This window comes from Pan paniscus, chromosome 8 (assembly GCF_029289425.2).
Source record: "Pan paniscus chromosome 8, NHGRI_mPanPan1-v2.0_pri, whole genome shotgun sequence".
Lineage (NCBI taxonomy): Eukaryota > Metazoa > Chordata > Mammalia > Primates > Hominidae > Pan > Pan paniscus.
The window spans coordinates 86,565,226-86,584,191 of record NC_073257.2 but is presented as its reverse complement, the minus strand read 5'-3'; the positions used below and the strand labels follow the sequence as shown (position 1 = coordinate 86,584,191).

Here is an 18,966-nt window from a genome sequence, read left to right as displayed (position 1 = left end):
AACAGCAGTGCTAAATTTATCTAAATGAAAAAAATACTATCACCATTTATTTCTATTGCCAATACAAGGATGATCAATGTGAGATATCCCTCAATAGCATGGAAATAACAGATATTAATACTGCCTTTTAGCCAACCATCAAACCACTAAGTAGGATCAGATATGGAATATGGCCTGTCTGAATATATTAACAAATCTACAAAAGGATTATGTTGGGGGTTAGGGTAGTGTTGGTGCATTATGAAAGAGAAACAAAAGCAAATGTTTGTGCTACTTTTATTTTAAATAAAAATAAAAATTCTGTTGCTCAGGCTGGAGTGCAGTGGTGCAACCATGGATCACTGCAGGCTTGACCTCCTGGGCTCAAGGGATCCTCCCACCTCAGCGTCTCGAGTAGCTGGGACCTCAGGCACAAGCCACCATGTCTAAATATTATTATTATTATTTTGGTAGAGACAGGGACTTGTTATGTTGACCAGGCTCGTCTTAAATTCTTGGTCTCAGGGATCCTCCCGCCTTGGCCTCCTAAAGTGCTGGAATTATAAGCATGAGCCACTGCATCTGGCCAACACTACTTATTAAAGAAGAGCTCAGGAAGCCTTTTGTCTATGGAATTTAATTTTTTCAGGTCCCTACTAAAGAGATAAATGTATCTTATTGATTGACTGAGATAGAGTCTTGCTCTGTTGTCCAGGCTGGAGTGAAATGTATCTTACTGATTGATTGATTGATTGGAGACAGAGTCTTGCTCTGTTGCCCAGGCTGGAGCACAGTGGCACAATCTAGGCTCACTGCAACCTCCGCCTCCCAGTTTCAAGCAATTATCGTGCCTCAGCCTCCCGAGCAACTGAGATTACAGGTGCCAGCTACCACGCCTGGCTAATTTTCGTAGTTTTAGTGGAGATAAGATTTCACCATGTTGGGCATGCTGGTCTCAAACTCCTGACCTCAAGTGATCTGCCCACCTCGGCCTCCCAAAGTGTTGGGATTACAGGCGTGAGCCACCATGCCCGGCCTCAGATGCATTTAAAGACTGATTTATTCAAGTCCCCTTATCCTGATTCTGCAGTCGCCATTACATTCCAATGCAAGTTTGCCTAAAGAAACAGATATGCGGATTAAGCAGACACAAACATTTGGGCCCATGTGATAACTACATTTCCTACTATAAATAAATAAGGCAATCTATTGGTTTCTGTAATCATTCTCTTGGAACCTGGTAAATGGAATCATTCTCGCCTCCTTTCCTTTTCTCATATCCAACTGTCAGCCCATCAGAAAAATTTTTGTGAGCTCTTCTTCAAAACATATCTAGAATCTGAACCATCTTTAACACTTCCACCATAAGTCTAAGCTACCATCATCTCTCACATGGGCAGCCTCTTAATAGTTCCTCATGCTTCAACACTTGCCCAACCACCATCTATTTTCTACATAGCAGCCACATCTTATAGACCTGGCTCATAGCTGCCTTGTAGAACTCATCTCCTTCCAGCCGCCTTGCTCTGTCTCAAACACTCTAGGCATATTTCCTTCTCAAGGCCTCTGTGCTTGTTCCCTCTGCTTGAAATGTGCTTTCCCCAAACAGCTGTATGGCTTTTTTCTTCACTTCCTTCAGGCCTCTTCTGAATGTCAACTTAACCATCAAGTCATTCTCTACTATTTATTCCCTACTATATATCGAGAGGTGGTAGAATGTAAGAATTAAAAGCTTAGAGGCAGTCTAAAGTAATGAAAATTGATGTTCCTTTTAAAAAATAATTTTTTATTTTTATAAAATGAGATGGGGTCTTGCTACGTTGACCAGGCTGGTCATGAACTTCTGGCCTCAAGCAATTCTCTCATCTCGGCCTCCTAAAATGCTGGGATTACAGATGTGAGCCATTACGCCCAGCCAAAAATTGGTGTTCATACAAAAACTTATGTGCAAATATTCACAGCAGCTTTATCTGTAATAGCTCCAAACTGGAAACAACCAAGATGTCTTTCAATAGGTGAACAGAGGGAAGTGGGTGGGCAACATGAAGGATCATTGTGGTGACAGATATATTTGGAGCCTTGACTATATCAGTGTCAATATGATGGTTATGATATGGTTCTATAGTTTTGCAAGAAGTTACCTCAAGAGAAACTGAGTAAAAAGTACATGAGATCTCTCTTTATTATATTACAACTGCATGTGAATCTACAAATTATGTCAAAATAAAAAAAATTAATTAAAAAAAGCTTGGACACAAGCCAGTCTGATGGATTCAAAATCCTGGGTCTGCTACTTTTAGCTGTGAAACCTGGAGAAAGTTAACACCTCTGTGCCTCTGTTTCTTCATCAATAAAATAGAGGTAATAATAGTACCAATCTAATAAGGTTGTTTGAGGTAAAGGAATTACTATATGTAAAGATCTTAGAATGGTATGTGGCCCAGAGTAAGTATCATATGAGTATTAGCTATTATTGTTAATAATTTTAGAGAATAATGTCTACTATATTGTCTATTTTAACATATGCTCCCGATTCACAGTATAACACTATCTGGTATATAATAGGCACTGGATAAATATTTGTTGAATGAAAACATGAAAGCTCCTGATAGATGAATTTGCTTTTAGTGTACTGATAGAATCACTCTTCTGGATATCCAAGTTTGAGAGTATCACTAGTCAAACATTTTTTCCTTTTATATTTGTATAACTGATTATGGTATACCATAAACATTTTCTATGTTAGACAGTTCCTGCTCCTCTTCTGGTCATGAAAACTTTCTTAGCTCAAAGTCTATTAATATTATACCTAACTTGATTGAAAGAACTGATAGATATTTTTAAAATCTCTTTCTTCCCTACTCCCACAACAGATATGAATTATGGTAATAAGACCACTTGACTAAAGAATATGCAAGTGTCTGCAAATAATTCTAACCATCTTTTTCATGCATATAAAAATTGCTCAGAATTAATTCTTAAAATTGGGATAGTTTGTTGCAAGTTATAACTTCACTGTATTAAACTACTATCGTGTTGAATCTCAAATTGATCCTAGGTAACATAATTTAATGTTGTAAGAGACATAAAGTCAATGCAATAATGCATTTCATAATTAGCACAAAATCAGTTCCCTGATTGAATAGTTTGAATAATATTCAACTAAGAAGATTTGCTAAGTGTCTTTTATGACTCTCCACTATTAGTCTACTTTAAGATGTTTTTCCCTGCAAGTTCTCTGTAACTTTAGGACAATTTATCTAAACTTTTCCATTGGCAATCATTTCAATGTACAAAAAGTTCCAAAAATAAAAACACAGAAAATACCTTTATCCATTTTCATCTGTTGCCACATTTTTACCTCATTTTCTTTATCATCTATGTTCAGTTGTATTCTTTCTTTTTCTGTATGTATGCATAATATTCTCTTGTGATTGAGTTGAGACGCATTCTGGGCCAGAAACTGCATAGATGATGTTGTGTACTTCTCAGGGACAGATAAACACATAAGGAGGCAAACAATGTTCATTTGACTCTCACTGGAGGTGATACTTGTGATCACCCTGTCAATGTGTTGTCTGATTTCTCCACTGCATTGTTGCTGTTTTTCTCTTCTCCCATACAACATTTCAAGACCATGTAAATATTCTGTTCTTCATCAACATGTCTGTCCTCTTAGATGTTACAACCATTGATGATTTTTGCCTGATCTAATCTTTAACATGATGACTGCAAAATGAGGTTTCCTTGTTTTGTTTTTTCCCAACTCTAGCACAACCTCCACATTTGCTGGTCAACTTTCAGCATGCCACTGTAAGTAAAATATCTTCATTTTCTATCCATCCACCCACTAGTGATTGGAATGGTCTTATAAAGTTCTTTATTTCCAACAGCTTATAATTCATTACTGTATTTAATTATTTGATGCTCAAATTGTCCTAGATTTGACCAGTGGGGAACTCTTCAAGCTAGATTCTGTATACTTAACAAACAACTTATCTTACTTTTTAGCATTTCCTTACTTTTTGGCATTACAACATGTTCTAGGTTCATCTTGTACCTACCCTGCCCCAGACTGAAGCCAGTAATTTGAGTGAAGAGCTTTAGTTTTAGTAGGCATTAGGGACTGAACTGTGCTCCTCAAAAAGTCATAATCAGGTACTAACCCTGTGAATGTGAGCTTATTTAGAAACAGGGCCTTTGAAGTTAAGATAAAGTCACAGTGAATTAGAGTGGGCCCTAATGAGTGGATTACTCTGATAAAAAGAGTAAAATTTGGACAGGTAAACATAGGGTGAATGTCATATGACAATGAAGGCAGGAATTGAAGTTATAACGTCACAAACCATCAAGCTCCAAGGATTATGCACAACCACCAGAAGCTAGGAGAGAGGTATGGATAGGTTCTCCCTCTGCCTCCCCAAGAAGGAACCAACCCCACAAACACCTTCGGTTTGGAGCTCTGGCTGCCTGAACTATGAAAGAATAAATTCCTGTAAGTTTACGGTAATTTATTACAGCAGCCTTAGGAAACTAACAGTGGGAAATAACGCTACGTGTGTCACTACTATTGTGACTTCGCTCCTTTGCTCTTTCAGCAATAGAGCTAAGAAATATATGAATGTCTCTTCACACACACACACACACACACATACATATACATATACAAAAATACATGCACACACATCAACAGATACATACACACACAGAAATGTCCATATGTACACAGACACCTCCAATCCAATTCCTCTACACAGAATTCTTACCTGTCTTCCTCCTGTCTATATGTTTGTCCCTTCTTCCACAGTGAGAACCCAGGCTCACTCATTTGCTCAAAATAGTCTCTGATTTAGTTTGCCCATACCATTAAAATAAACCTATAGGCCGGGCACGGTGGCTCACACCTGTAATCCCAGCACTTTGGGAAGCCAAGGCAGGTGGATCACAAGGTCAGGAGATCGAGACCATCCTGGCTAACACGGTGAAACCCCGTCTCTACTAAAAATACAAAAAATTAGCCAGGCGTGGTGGTGGGCACCTATAGTCCCAGCTACTCGGGAAGCTGAGGCAGGAGAATGGCGTGAACCCAGGAGGTGGAGCTTGCAGTGAGCCGAGATCACGCCACTGCACTCCAACCTGGGCGACAGAGCCAGACTCCACCTCAAAAAAATAAAATAAAATAAAATAAACCTACAAAAGTGAGTTCAGGATTTGTTTGCAATTCTTCATTTCTCTCCCACCCACCCCAAGCTAAGGACATATAGTTGAATCTGGTGTTCATAAATTAGTCCTCCCTTCTTCCTTCATTTCTTTCTTCTTTATCCCCCTTCAGTATGGATATAGTATTCATTTTACTTTAAAATTAAGTTTATCAATGAGAACACATGGACACAGGGAAGGGAACATAACACACAGGGGCCTGTTGAGGCTTGGGGGGTTAGGGGAGGGATAGCATTAGGTGAAATACCTAATGTAGGTGATAGTTGATGGGTGCAGCAAACCACCATGGCACATGTATACCTATGTAACAAACCTGTACATTCTGCACATGTATCCCAGAACTTAAAGTATAATAATAAAAAAAATAAGAAAAAAAAATGAATTAAGTTCACTTGTTTGTTTACAATTTTAGGTCCCTGTCCCAGTGATATCATTTTTATTTAACTGTTGGAATATGTTGGACATTAACATGCTTTCAAAAGTTGAAACTATGCCAAGAAAGTATACCCCAATATCCAAGTCTCACTCCCTCCCACATCCCTTCCACCTCACTCTCCCTTCTACCTCTTGTAACTAATTTTATTGTTTTCTGCTTTATCCTTCCTGAACATACACATTCTTTAATTCTCCCTTTTTCTTGTATGACAAGTAGCACTATGGGTATTTGTTTCTGCTTTTTGTTTCATGTAATATTTCCTGGAAATTACTCCATATATTTATAAAAACAGATAGCTTTTATAAACATAGTAGTCTATTGTATGTTCCAGAGTATATTCAACCAATCTTCTAGAACTGGTCATTTATATGGTTTCCAATATTTTGCAATTATTAATAATGCTGCATGAATAACCTTCACAAAATTATTTCCAAATGCAATACAGACTAAATTTCTGAATTATACTAACTCCTATGTGTGCAGCATTTTATGTTTACTCTCATATATAATGGGGGCTGTTTTAAAGGAATAGTTAATGGCATGAGCAAACATTCATTATATATTAACAAAAATCATATAGTGAAATAGTAGATATAATGCAAATTATATAAAAATGTATAGAGACATACATGCACATAAAATGAACATATATGATAGGATTATGGGTGTTTTAATATTCTCTGTACTTTTCTCTATTTCTCAAAAAAGAAAAATACATTAAATTTACAAACAAGAACAGAGACTTCTATTTCTTTCTATATTTCCCCAAAAAGAAAAATAATACATTATACTTACAAACAAGCACAGAGACTTCTATTTCTGACTAAATAGATACCCTAACACAGGACTTTTGCTAAAAACAACAACAAATGCTGGGTTAAAATAAAAAGAAAACAAAAGAATCTTTTTTTGAAGTATATTGCTGAGTTGACACAGAATACTCAAAAGGTTAAAACAAAGTAAAAATGGAAATCCAGAGGGGTAGGCAAACACTCAGATTCTTTCATTCTGAGGGATATGCCAAGCCCTGTGCATTGAGCTTCAGTTTTCACAGCCATGTACAGAACTGGCAGTGATACACTGGAGTTGACTCGAGAACGCTAACTGTACATATCTTTTCCCAACTCCACGTTCAATGACTTCAGGCTGGTATCGTGAAATCTGCCATAGTGTGAAATAGAAAAACGTGAGAAATTAGGATTTTTTTTTTTTGCCCTGGACATCCAGTTTTAAAATATTTACCAGGACACTACTGAACCCAAGGTTTAGGGGATAAATTCTAGGGTACATTAACGATACGAAGTCTAATTAGACTCTCCACATAAAGTTGGGATCCTAAAGAGCTACATACATGTTTAGTGTAAGAGTTGAATAGAATGATGTCTACCCTACAGAAGGAATAAACAAGGAAATTAACCTCTTTCAAACTTGATGCTGGGTGCAGGTAAATACATCTTCCCTGAAAATTTAACCACAAGCCCACCCTCATGAAGGTTTATGGATCTGGAACTCATGTTACCTATGCAGCCCACAAAACTTTAAGCCCAACATTTATTTGAATGTGTTCCCAGGTTGACAGTATCCCCAGGCTTTTGGCAGATTCAAATGTAAATACTCTCTTTGGAAACGTATCTTCATCTCAGTCTCAGAAATCACCACAAATAATGAATACAAGCTAACACACAGGAAAATAAGGCAGTTTGAGTAACAGCCAGCAGAAGCAACAGACAGCAAAATCAGAACTGCATAAGCTTTAAATATTAGGCTAGGCACAAAATAGAAAATAAGTTTAATATATTTAAATAAACAAGAGGATTGTATATATGAGAATGAAATGAGTTTATCAAAATGATAAAGTAAACTGATTTCAGGGGAAGAAATGAAAATGGAAGTAATGATTATTACATAAAATTCAATGTCAGGTAAAACAGAATATGAGACACTGCTGAAGATACAATTACCAATATCGGAAGATAGATCTGAAGAAATTATCCAGAACATAGCAAATATGACAAAAAAGGGAAACTATATAAGAGGTTATGAGATATGGTAGAACAGTTAGTGATACATGTATGGCTATCCTATAAAGAAAAGCATGTGAATAATAATAATAAAATTTAGGATAATGGTTACCCTCTGGGGTGGAGAGAGGCAGGGGAATTTTTTTTTTGAGACGGAGTTTTGCTCTTGTTGCCCAGGCTGGAGTGCAGTGGCGGGGATCTTGGCTCACTGCAACCTCCACCTCCCAGGTTCAAGCAATTCTCCTGCCTCAGCCTCCTGAGTAGCTGGGATTACAGGCATGTGCTGCCATGCCCGGCTAATTTTGTATTTTTAGTAGAGGCAGGGTTTCTCCATGTTGGTCAGGCTGGTCATGAACTCCTGACCTCAGGTGATCCTCCTGCCTCGGCCTCTGTGCTGGGATTACAGGCATGAGCCACCATGCCCGGCCATATTTTATTTCTTTAGACAAGTGTTTAAGTACATATATGGTCTCTGTGTTTAAGTAAAATTTTTATATGGAGATACCACCAGGGGTGGGGGGAGAGAAGCGGAGCCTGTGTGAGCCCCAGCCCCAAGTAATACTACTGCCCTTGCGTCATTTTGGAGACCCCCTTCCCAACTAAGTGCCTCTTTGCATAGCAATGGCTCCCGTCCCCATGCTCTCTGGTATCACGACAGCTGGACGGGTAGTGGCGGGTCGGCAAGGCACAGCACACGACCTAGTGGACCAGCCACTGGGAACAATGAGTCTATGGTGGCCAAATCCAGCCTTCTCCTCTACTTTGTCAAGGGACAATTTCAAGAGTACCAGGAGAGCATAATCAGAGCAGCCTTCCTTACACAGACTGTCTGCTTAGACGACACAATAGTCAAGTTTGAGATCTGGGGCAGCGCTGGACAGGAGCGGTATCATGGCCCAGCCCCCACGTACTATGAAATCACCAAAAAAGATACATTTGCACCAGCCAAGAAATGGGTGAAGGAGCTAGAGAGGCAGGCCAGCCCCAACATTGTCACTGTACTTGTGGGTAACAAGGCAGACCTGGCCACCAAGAAAGCCCTAGAATTCCACGAAGCACAGGACTATGCAGACGACGACAGTTGACTGTGGAGACATCAGTAAAGACTGCAATGAACGTGAATGAAGTTTACACGGCGAGAGCTAAGAAGATTCCTAATAAGCCCCAGAGTGCACCTGGTGCTCCAGGCCAAAACTGAGGTACGGACCTCCAGGAGAACCACCCAGCCAGCAAGAGCCAGTGCGCTGCAGCAACTGAGCCCCTCTTGCTTGCCCACTGCAACTACTTCCTCTGCCTGAACGACTAGACTGGAATCCATTCTAACTAATCGCACTCAGCAACTGGGGCCACCACTGGGGACAGGGGAAGGGGCCCACCATGATTTCTCCATATAATTTTGATCATGGGCCAGAGTGAGTTATTCCACCTGCATCTTTCTGTACAAATACTAATTCAATTTTAAGTCTTAGGTCACTTTTTAAATAATATTGATTTTCTGCTCTTCCCATTTCCTCCCCTTTCTATTGCTCTCCTACTTTTCCTTTGCTGGTAGCAGCCACATGCTTCTGTTCCCCTCACCCTTGTATATGAGGACGGCGTGTTTGGAGCAGCTACCCTTTCTTTCCCTCTTGCGGAACAGACTCAGCAAGAGCATCCACATCCATATCTTGTTTGACGTGGTCTTGGGTTCAGGTGATGAGCAGCTAGGGAAGGGAGAGGTAGCTCTTCCTTCAGCTGGCTGTCGTCAGGCTGCAGCCCCCTCCCCACTCCTAACTCCCAGCTGGGAAACCATAGAATTGCCACAGCATTATTGTGACAGCCATGAACCCATTGCTCACAACTCCTCCACCCTCAGTCACCCTGACCTCTGGCACTAAACCCTGTTCTGACTAAATCCCAATGATGAGTACTGGGGAGCAGGTAGGTAAAGGGGGAGTGGGAAGGGATGGAACTGACTTTTTCTCTATTTTATATTGTATGTTTTCTTCAACATGTAACCTATCAGTATCTTGTCAATATAGTCAGCCCATTGATCAACCTCAAATAAATTTATTTTATATTTGGGAACTCAGATATACAGAAAAATTGCAAGTTTAATATACAGACTTCCTATGTACCCCTCATCCAATTTGTTCTAATGTCACTATCTTAGCATCTTACATTACTGTGGTACATTTGTCCAAACCAAGAAACCAATGTTGGTGGATTATTGACTAAAGTCAAGACTTTATTTAGATTTCACCAGTTTTTACACTAATATCCTATTTCTATTCTGGACCTGATCCAGGAAACTATGTAACATTTAGTTGTCATGACTCTGTAGTCTCTTCTTGTCAGTGAGATGTTCATAGTCTTTCTTCATTGTTCACAACCTTGACAGTTTTCAGGAATGCTCAACTTGTGTGGTAGAATGTCCATCAGTTGGGATTTGTCTGATGTTTTCCTAATGATTAGATTGAGGCTACAGGTTTAGGGAAAGAATATCAGAGAGATGAAGTTTCCACCTCTTCACATCAACATGACTTCCCATTTGTGATGTTAACCTTGATCACTTAGTTAACATAGTTGTTTACCAGCTTTCTCCAATGGAAATAGTCAAGTCAGTATTTCGCTGTCTTCCAAACTCAATTTTTGGATATGACTCACTCAATCCAGCTCATACTCTCAAGGAGAAGGGAAGTAGGATCCCCCTTCTGGAGGGGGCAATATGTTATTTGGAATTCTTCTGTCAGGGAGATTTATCTCTTCTCCTCCATTTACTTATTTATACAATTTATACATAACACTGTGAACTCATGTATATTTACTCAATAATTTATACTTAATCCAATGCTACATGTTTTATTTTGTTGCTCTAATTATTCCAGCTATGGCCACTCGGAGTTCTTTCACATTGGCTCATGTGTCCCTTTTGGCATGCTTAATCTTTATTATTTTTAAGAAATCTCTTGCCTTCTGGCACTACAAGATATTCCATGCTTATGTTGTATTTTCCCATCACCAGCCCCAGAATCAGTCATATTTAAAAGGAGTCCTGGATCCTTTTATTGGAGAATAGGATTTACAAACCAGGATGTGAGCGTTAGATGTGTTTGTGGCTACTGGGATATCACTGCTTCTAGGCCTTCTCAGTAAACACAGCTAGGAAACATATGCATGTATACTAATCCACATATACACATGCATCTATAATTATTTCTGCATCTATCCATCTGCATATATTAAGCTAAACATGAGTAAATACTTATATCTCCAACTCTAATCCAGTACCACAGGTTTCATTCTGGCTCTCCCCTCTTGTTTATTTATCTGTAACATCCCTTCCTGACAGTGAGAAACCTAGCTTCCACCATTCATCATCCATTTACTTATTTGTTCCACCCCAGGATACATGTAAAGAGGTTCAGAACTGTTAACCCATACCGTTATGAGAAACAAATTTACCAACTAGAATAGAGTGTTTCTATAGTGTTCCTTAGTCTTTAGCTTTACATTGTCCAATCAAAACACCATTTTCCAAAGTTACTTAGGTCAGCTCCTTTTCCCCCACCCATTCAGTGAAGTTATGCCATACATTTGTAATACAATTAGATTCATTTGTTACAGCTTGCATTCTATCCTGAAATCCCTAACATTTAAAAAACCTGCATACATTAAAATTAACCCTTTGTGATGTACAGTTCTTTGGGCTTTAACAAATGCATAGTATCATGTATCCACCACCACAGTACCATACAGAACAGTACATCGCCCTAAAAATTGCCTTTTGTATCCCCTTTTTAGTCAACCACTTTTCTTTCCCATCGTTTGTAATTTCAATACCTGAAATAACTGAAAAATTAAGATGCAAAAATTAAAAATCATGAGTCTTCACAGAATAAAACCTAAAACTGTCAGAAGAGTTACTGTTTAACAGTTAAACTGTAGGGAGAGTTATTACTTAAAAGTTATTGAGTTCTAGACAGGAGAACAAACATCTAAATTCTTTAATTAACTTTTTCATGGTATTATTCCACAACATGCAAGATTATGAGATCAACTTTTAAGTTGTTCATGGTAAACAGAGCTGGATTCCAATCCTAAGCAACTATTTTCTGCATTTATAAAATATTTTCCAGGGATAGAACCTACAAGCTTTGGTCATAAAAATATTTTGAATTTTTAATTGTTTAAAATAAAGCCAAAACTATTTATTAAAAACAAAACCACAGTGTAGTAACAAAAAATAGAAAACTACCTTACAGTCTATTCATTTTGCTACATTAATTATGTGATTATTAGATCTTAATAGATGTGCTATGATAGCTGCCCAGTTTCATAGATCTAAAGCACTCACTTTCAAGGATAGCTCTTCGAGTAGACTAACAGATAAGAGAAAAACAATAAAAATGTCCAGGTTGCTTATTTGTACTTCCTCTTTCCCCTTCCTGACCCCAACCACCAGAGTACGAAAGTTTCCATTTTATTTACAATTAATAGTGTGCTAAGTCTACAGGTATCACATATTACAGGTTGTGAGAATCATGTCCCAAAAGGCGGTATTATCTGGAGGAAGTAGTTAACTATGTAGGGCTAAGCAATATAATCCACCTACTGGCAGTATCATCATCAGTTAAGAACTTTAAGATTTTAGCTTCCTCCCCCTGGTGGCAGTGTCTGGGGTGATAACTTTTTAAAAATATTCAGATAGCATCTTAAGGTTTATAGCTGCTATAGTCAATTATAAGTAAGTAATTTGGGGATAGAAGTAGATTTAAATGAAACAGAAGCAGATTTAAAAACTCTTCTAATGGAAGCACTTGCCTCCTATAGTTCTTTTTTTCTAAAATGCAATTACAACCATTACATCATTGTAAATTACATGCTGGGGTTATCTCAGTAGGTATCTGCCAAATGTAAAACTTACAGAAGGTCTTCAATGTAATAACGATGTTTTATCATTTTAATTACAAACTCTTTAAAAAACTCCCTAAAATGTACCAATTGGGGGTGGTCTAAATTAACAGTATCTTGGTAGCCCAAGGGTAGCAAAAATAGATTGAACTACAAAATTTCATCATACTTATAGCAGCTGTCTTCCTGCCTCTAGGAAGCTAAGTATTTAACAAAGCAGACAGCTTGGCATTGGCATCTGATTAGCAGTGTGTGCATTGTCAGATAGAATGTGCTTGGCTCTTTTGTTCCAGGGTTTGATTAGAAATCTGGAGAGCAGAGGCATCATGTAACTTTATTTTTAAAGCTTCTGAAAGGTAAATAAACTGTGATGGTTCCTCTGGTATTGTACCTGAAAGACCGATTGATGCTTTTCTAGTAATATGCTTTATCACACCCTAAAAAATTTAAATAAGGGATTTTTGGGGGGGGGAAATACTTCAAAGACTGAAATAGGCCAATCTTAAAATCACTTTAAATATTGTACATACCAAAAATATTTTTGCAATAGAGTGCTTTGCATATTGAGTCTTGCACTAAAATACTGTTGTTGGGGAGGAAGAATGGTCATTTTAGAGTGTAAATACAAGACTCTATTCCTAAATATATGAATAGTCCAAATGAAGATTCAGAAATTTTTTCTAAAACCACGTGAAAAGCTTACTGGAAAAATAACACTGTCTTATAAGAATTATATTATTTTGATGGAGGTGCCCAAACATTAAACTATAAAAGGGTGACTCTCATTACCTTTTCCTCACAAATTTCTTTGAAAATTTATTACAAATGATTGTGCTTACTGGCAGAGTTCAAAATCAGTAGAGTCCATGCAAACAATCTACTTCAATGAGAAGTACATTCTTTTACTCTATCAAATCCATCGGAGGTAATCAGACTGGATGTTTTATTCAACAGGGCTGAAGAAAATTGTTCTACAATAGGTTAATTCAAAATGGCAGCATAGAAAATGCATCTGTCAGTGGGGATCAAATTACAGGGCAAGCTCCTCTCAATGCTTAGAAAAACAAGTCTGCAGTTCTACAGATTATGTGCCTGTGTGTGTTTAAAGGGGTGGGAAAGGAGCTAAATATCTGAGCTAACCTCCAATTAAAGTCAATCATAAAAACAGCCAATTTAATGAGTGCGGATTTCTTTGGGTAATTATAACACCAACCACTTTTTTCTCTTTTAAATCTGTAATTCTGCCTTCTTGTTATTGCTTGCTTTGTCATTAATCGCCTCAGGACCTTGATTTCCTAGCAACAGACTGCCACCAAACATTTGGCTCCTGTTCAACATTTTCTTTGTGAAAAATGGCACTGCTGTTGCCGCCTGGGCTGCTGCAGCTAGACTGGCTGTGTAAGTGCTCTAATAATGTATTCCACTGGAAAAAAAAATCACATGATACAGGGTGCAATGACTGAGCTCAGTTAATTACTGAGCTGGGAAGTTTATCTACAATCTAAAAGCTGTGTTGGGGGAAAGGGGACTAAGGATTGAAAAGGTGTTCCTTCCATTATCAATAACTTGCAGGTAACAATATACAACGAAACATTTTATTTTGGGGAGTACAAGTTTCTGTTTATTTAGGAAAGAGTACAAAAGGCCAATGTTCCCAAAATGTTGCTTGATGAAATTTTCCTCTACAAACAGCCCCAAACACACAAAAGATTCACAGAATAATTTGCTAAAATTTTAAAAAGCAAAATAACCTATGTATCTTTTAGCTGTTTCTTTCCTACTTAAGGCAAAAATTATTTGTATATATAAATATGCTATGAGATAACAGAATGAGGTTTTCATTCACAACATGAACACCCAACACTAAGAATATAGAATTCAAAATATGTTTTGATATATTGTGCATGTGAGTAAATATTTAATAATCTATAAGAGAAAAAATATGCTTATCACTATTTTTGAAATTATTTAAGTGGGAATGAAGCAGTCAGGGCTCGTGAATGGAAACCCAGTAATAAAACAGATATTTTGCTTTTTTTTTTTAAAAGTATATTTACTGAGATTCTCCGTGCCTTAGAAATCCTACCACCTCCCAGAAATGATAGTTATGGAAATTAACATGGCATGTCAGATATGGTTCGCTGATGCCTTGCTTTAGTTCTCAGAAATAAGGCTTTAAAAGACTGGCATGTTTCAGGATTGCTGTCAGGACATGATAATTTAAAATACCCAAGAGTACACTAAGAATTATGGAAGCATCTGTGAAACTAATAAGCCAGTGGACATACTGGTTTTTACCAATGTGTCTACATACTATATTAAAAAACTTCCTACAAAGTATTGTCCCAATTCAGTTCATCTGAGGATGTGAAAACACTACAGTTTACCTTAAAACATCACAATCACAACCCTGACAGACTGAAATAAAAATGAAATTAGGGAATATCTATAAAAGAAAACTAAGCCTTAAAAAGTCTTCCGTTATATTAATGTAGTTAAAATGTACAGTTTTTGAAAAAGACAACAAAGGAATTAAAGATATTTGAATGATTTTAAATAATTCTGCTTATTGCTGGCACTAAGTCTACAACATTTCACCTTGAGTCTGATTCCCCACTTTATTTTTATAAAAACAAATTCTCAGTTAATATAAGAAAGGAAATACATATTTACAATGAGAAAAGTTTTAGAAATGGGCTCAAAACTTGCAAATGATTAAAAACTACCACAAGAAGCCTATCAATGTACCAGGAAAACATCAGTTGACTTTAGTAAGTAAAATATTTTTAAAATTTAATTTAGTTTATTGTAGTTTTCACATTAAAAAAGGTAAACTTACAAGAAGCAACATACCTGTGAAAAATATATTATTGAGGATTAATAATAAAATATATAATGCTCATTTACTTTATTATATGTGTACCTCTCTGGAAAAGATGAAATAAAATATTTTTGGTGGACTATTCTACATTTGATATTTGATTTGATTTTTACTATTTCTGTAATACAAAATAACCTTAAATAATCTTGTTACTTATAGAATGAAGACAGAAACAAATACTTTGAAAGATGAATACAAAAAATGATTAGTTAGGACAGCAGAGCTGAAAAGAGTTGAGAGACTGGACAGAAATTAGATGTTTGCAGTGAGGGTGTGATAAGGGAAAATGGGAAAGTTATAGAGAAAAGCATCCATGGACTTACCACAATTGACAAAAAAAAAAACAGAAACAAAAACAAAAACCAACCTTGTGCCAGAAATCTGTATAGAGAACAAGATAAGTAAATTTTTAAAAAGCAGCAATATATCTTTCAGAACGTCTTCAACTATTTAGGATTTACTAATATCCCTAACTAGTAAACCAGGACAATGTTAGTTAATATGAATGTGCTCTAGAAGTCTGGGGCTTCAAGAAGCTATTTCCAAGGTGAAGAAAGAAAACACATGATAGATTTAAGAGGTTAGAGTCAAAAGATCCCTATTATATAGATGAGAAACCAATATTGGTCTGAAAATGGGTAACAGGAAATATGGGTTCATACAAGAACTTGCCTTCCTGCTAAGTACCAGAAAGGAAAAACGTTGTCCTCTCATTTTTTCATACCAATTTACCAAATTTTTTTTTAAGCTTCACGTACCATGTCATCCACCCAAATCAGAAAAAAACTGGTATTTCAAAGAACTGACCCTCATGACCCTCAAACACGGTAGCATTACATATATGTGTGTGTGTGTGTGTGTATATACATATATATATGTATGTGTGTGTATATATAAATGTATGTATATATTTATATATATGAGCAAAAGCTTAAAAGACTCTTTATAACACTTGCAATAGAGAAATAGGTAAGAGCAAGAGATCAAAGCAGACTTATTATGTCTTCTATTACATGCCAACAATAAAGACATAAATACATTATTTGTGTAATCAGGAACAACTGCATCATTTGTAGTCATAATAACTAGATACCACTGAAACTATTATGAGAGATGTGGATATAAGATTAAATCCAGGGGGTATGGAGCATTACTACTGATGGGTATAACATTTCCTTCTGTGGTGATGTGAATGTTCTAACATTAGATTACAGTGATGGTAGCAGAACTCTGTAAATACACTAACAGCCACTGAATGATATTTTTTAAGTGGGTGAACTCAATGGTTCATAAATACCTCAATAAAAGCTGATAAGAAAGATTAAATTCAACTTTATCTGAAAAGATAGCAACAACAGAACATGTGGGGTAAATCATATTAAACTATAAAGATTCTATAATATCTTCAGTAAATATGTTGGAAGACAGATACCATTCTGTAGACACTTGATTGTTTATGTCCAGTTTACATACAATTTCAAAGATATGACAACTAGCACTTAAAAATGTACACTGCCATCCGAATGTTTATAAGTTTTTCCTCTCTTAAACATGTTTATTAAAGAGATTTAGTAAACATTTCATTTTCTCAAGCAACTGCTGATTGGTCTAAAATACATAAAGTAAACAGAAGTGAAAATATTTCAGTAGATGATTTGTTAATTCATTTGGGGCTCTGCATAAGTGCCTACTGTCTTAACAACTAAATGCTATACATATGCTTATTTTCTTACCATTCTGAGGCAATTAGCACATAGTGTGGTTTCCAATCTCACATAAAATTCCCAGACTTTGTTACAGTGCCACAAGTCCACAACACAAAATCTTCCAATCTTTATCTTTAGGGCTCCTAAGCTCCCATAACCAATACTATCCCAATTCTTCTTAGTAAAAAGGTTAGTCCGTGTAATGAAAAATAACATTACTTAATATTCCCAAAGATTTCTTCTCTGTCTTGGTAGAGAGTTTTACTTTTGGTAGCTGCCAAAAATAAGAGTTAAGAAAAATTACAGGAATAAAAGAGTATATTCTCCAATTTGGAGAAAGTCTTTCTGTATAAAAATCGCAGTGTTACTCAAAAAAAAAACTGGTATTAGAATTTTACTTATTGAAGAAAACAAATTCTAGAGAAATTAAAAATAAACACAAATAGAATCTCTGTAATCACACTTTTCTTTCTTTTCTTTTTTTTTGAGATGGAGTCTCACTCTGTCACCTAGGCAGGACTGCAACCTCTGCCTCCCAGGTTCAAGCCATTCTCCTGCCTCAGCTTCTCAAGTGCTGGGATTACAGGCATGCGCCACCACACCCGGCTAATTTTTGTATTTTTAGTAGAGAGGGGTTTCACCATGTTGGCCAGGCTGGTCTCGAACTCCTGACCTCAAGTGATCTGCCCACCTCGGCCTCCCAAAATGCTGGGATTACAGGCGTGAGCCACCACGCCCAGCCTATAATCACACTCTTGTTTGAAAATTTATCCAGCAAAAATCAAAGATTCTCCCTACTAAGGTGGAAGTAACAACAGTAAATAATTTGTGTAACTCACTGAACATCAATAACATATGGAAAATGAAAAACATTAGAAACTGAATTCTAACACTAATGGTAAGAAATAGCATAATTAAGTCTGTTTTGGTATAAGCATACCTTATTTTATTGCACTTCACAGATACCTTTTTTTATTATTTTTTTTGACAAATCGAAGGTTTATGGCAAGCCTGCCTTGAGTATGGTGTCATTATTTTCCAACAGAATGTGCTCGCTTGGATCTCTGTCATATTTTGGTAATTCTTTCAATATTTCAAACTTTTATATCTTTTATAGTGATCACTGATCTATGATATTATTATTGTAATTGTTTTGGGATGCCACAAACCACACCCATAGAAGATGGTGAACTTAACTGATAAATGCTGTGTTTTCACTGCTCTACCAGCTGGCCATTACCCCATCTCTCTACCTCTCCTAAGGCCTCCCTATTTCTTGAGACACAACAATAGTGACATTAGGCCAATTAATAATCCTACAATGGTCTCTAAGTGTTCAAGTGAAAGGAGGAGTTGCATGTCTCTCACTTTAAGTCAAAAGCTAGAAATGATTGAGTTTAGTGAGGAAGGCATATCGAAAGGTGAGACAGGCTGAAAGTTTGACCTCTCACAACAAACAGGCAAGTTCTCAATGCAAAGAAAAAGTTCTTGAAGAAAATTAAAAGTGCTACTCCAGTGAACGCATGAATAAGAGAGTGAAATAAGCTTATTGCTCACATGGAGAAAGTTTTAGTGGTCTGTATAGAACATCAAACCAGCACAGCATTCTCTTAGGTCAAAGCTTAATCCCGAGCACAACCTTAACTCTTTCCAATTCTGTTAAAGCTGAGAGGTGAGGATGCTGTGCAAGAAAAGTCTGAAGCTAAGAGAGGCTAATTTGTGAGGTTGAAAGAAAGAAGCAATCTCCATATCATAAAAGTGCAAGGTAAAATAGCAGGTGCTGAAGAGTTACCCAGATCTTGCCAACATCATTGATGAAGGTGGCTGCAC

At 36.9% G+C, this 18,966-nt stretch overlaps 1 protein-coding gene and 1 pseudogene across 11 annotated transcripts in view; one reads left to right on the top strand and one right to left on the bottom strand.

The window, feature by feature from the left end:
* ADK (adenosine kinase) overlaps nucleotides 1-18,966 on the bottom strand; it is a 563,972-nt gene that overhangs the window by 280,635 nt on the left and 264,371 nt on the right. The window lies entirely within an intron of this gene.
* LOC103785176 (ras-related protein Rab-5C-like) lies at nucleotides 5,856-10,905 on the top strand (annotated as a pseudogene).